This window comes from Echinops telfairi, unplaced genomic scaffold (genome assembly GCF_000313985.2).
Source record: "Echinops telfairi isolate 266 unplaced genomic scaffold, ASM31398v2 ScPeMD7_3533;HRSCAF=4204_0, whole genome shotgun sequence".
Classification (NCBI taxonomy): domain Eukaryota; kingdom Metazoa; phylum Chordata; class Mammalia; order Afrosoricida; family Tenrecidae; genus Echinops; species Echinops telfairi.
In genome coordinates, this window is record NW_022107431.1 from 40,079,156 (window position 1) to 40,081,705 (window position 2,550).

General features: G+C 46.4%; 1 protein-coding gene across 1 annotated transcript in view; it reads left to right on the forward strand.

Moving 5' to 3' along the window:
* Positions 1-2,550, forward strand: part of FIG4 (FIG4 phosphoinositide 5-phosphatase) — a 151,869-nt gene that overhangs the window by 82,468 nt on the left and 66,851 nt on the right. The window lies entirely within an intron of this gene.

Here is a 2,550-nt window from a genome sequence, read left to right on the forward strand (position 1 = left end):
GGGAGTCAAATTCCTGGGCACAGAATTTTCTGAGGAAATTTGCAACAGTTGACTCCATGAATCTTAGGAGCCTCAAACCAGGACCACAGTTTATAGACCGTGGAAAGGAAAAGCTTTGGGAAGAGAGTCTGGGAGTGCCCTGTTGCCAGGAGAGGAGTATCACACGCCCACTCCCTCCCCTCTGCCCTAGAGAGTGAGGACTTCAAGGAGAGCCCTTCTGGGCAGAGTGGTGAGGACAGGTTGAGAAATATGTGACCGTATTAGCAGCGACCTTCGCTCTCAAAGCATAGAGTACCAGATATGGTCAATTACTGATGACCAGCTCTGAACCTCATGGAAGAGAGTGCTGGCAAGGCTTGCGCTGGCTTCTGTCCAGGGATAAGGCCTCATTAAAAAACAAGCAAACAAACAAACAAAAAACCTTAGCAATGAGAATTGGGAGATTACTAAGGAGCTAAGGAAGCAGACAAGAGATCATGGGATGGATTGCATTGGATAAATATGCTGCGTAAGACCTCTTTAAAGTGTTGAAAAGCAAGGGCATTCCTTTCAGGACTAAGGTGTGCTGACCCAAGCTGTGGTATTTCCAATCGCCTCCTATGTATGTGAAAGTTGGACGTTGAATAAGGAAGACTGATGAAAAATTGTTGCATTCAAATTATGGTACTGGCGAAGAATATAGAAAGTACTATGGACTTCCAGAAGGACAGACAAGTTAGTCTTGGAAGAAGTGCACCTAGAATGCTCCTTAGAGGCCAGCCTGGTGAGACTTCATCTCATGTACTTTGGACATCTTGTCAGGAGAGACGTTCTCTGGAGAAGACTACCATGCCTGGTAAAGTAGAGGGACAGTGAAAAGGGGAAGGCTCTCAAGGAGATGGATGGACACATTAGCTACAGCAATGGTCTCAGACATAAGAATCATTGTGAGGCTGGCACAGGACTGGGCAGGGTTCCGTTCTGAGAAATAGCCAACAGACCTAGAGGCCCTGTATGGTCTGACTTCTGCCTACCTCACCCTCCTGCCTCTTCACGTATGTATCCCGGCCCTGCACCTCTGTTCTTCAGACACACTGGCCTGACCACAGTCTCCTGTATAAGTTGGTCTTCACTGCTGCTTCCTCACAGAAACAACAGTCAGGAAATGAAATGATGTCTTGGGCAAATCTATTGCACAAGACCTCTTTAAAGTGTTGAAGATGCCACTTTGGGACCAAGGTACACCTGATCGAGCCATGGTATTTTCAGTTGCTTCATATACGTGTAAAAGATGGACAAAAAGGAAGATCAGACAAGAGTTGGTACATTTGAAGTACGGTGCTGATGAAGAAGATTGAAATTACTATGGGATGCAAAAATATCCAAAAATCCATCGTGGAAGAAGTACAGCCAGAACGCCCCTTCGAAGCGAGCAGTGAGACTTGCTCTCATGTCCTTTGGACATATTGCGAGGAAAGGACATCAGGCCTGGTAAAGTAGGTTCGAGAAAAAGAGGCAGGCGTTCAGCAAGCTGGATTGACATAGAGGCTGAGCAACAGGCTCACACGTCACAACGGGCTTCCGTTGTTTGCACAGGGGTTGCTGAGAGTTAGAATGGGCACCAGAAAATTATACCTACTATGCGTCTTCTAGGTCCTTCCTAGCCAGCCACTCATGTGCTTGACTTTCACATCTGCCAATTTCCCTTTCATTGAATTTGTGACTTGGCTTTGTACATTAAGCACAGATGTAATTAAATCAGTGGCTGTGCAGTTAATTCTGTTGTGTGCCTATTGCAGCCTCCCCCACCTCCAACCAGGAGACTAACAGCTTTGTGTCCTGCTTGTTCACCACCTCATTCTCAGTGCTGTGGCCAGGGCAGGTGAATAGTTGTAGAATTCATGAATACATAGGTTTACTTAACCTAACAACCCACATCGTCATCTCATTGTTGTTGGGTGCCATCAAGTCAGTTCTACCCCACAACCACCCGAACACAACAGAATGAAACACTGCCGGGTCCCGAGCCAGCCTCACAATGGGCTTAGCCCATGGCTGCAGCCACTGTGTCCATCCTTCTCCAGGGACGGTCTTTTCGAACAACAGGTCTAAAGTATGTAAGAGGAAGTCTCCCATCCTTGCCTCGGAGAAGCACTCTGGCTGTACTTCTTCCGAGACCCACTTAACCTTCTGGCACTTTCATGTACTGTCAATATCCTTCTTCAACTTCAAATGCATTGATTCTCCTTCGATCTTCCTTATTCAGGGTCCAACTTTCACATGCAAATGAGGCAATGGAAAATATCATGACTTGGTTCAGGTGCACCTTAGTCCTCAAAGTAACAGCTGTGCTCTTCAATACTCCAAAGAGGTCATGGGCAGCAGACTTACCCTTTGATCTCTTAACCGTTGCTTCCATGAGCATTGGTTGTAGATCCAAGCTAGACAAAATCCTTGACAAGTTCAACCTCCGTTGATCATGATGTTACCTATTGGTCCAGCTGTGAGGATTGGTCTTCTTTACATGGAGTTGTAATCCACACTGAAGCTGCAGTCCTTGATCTCCATCAG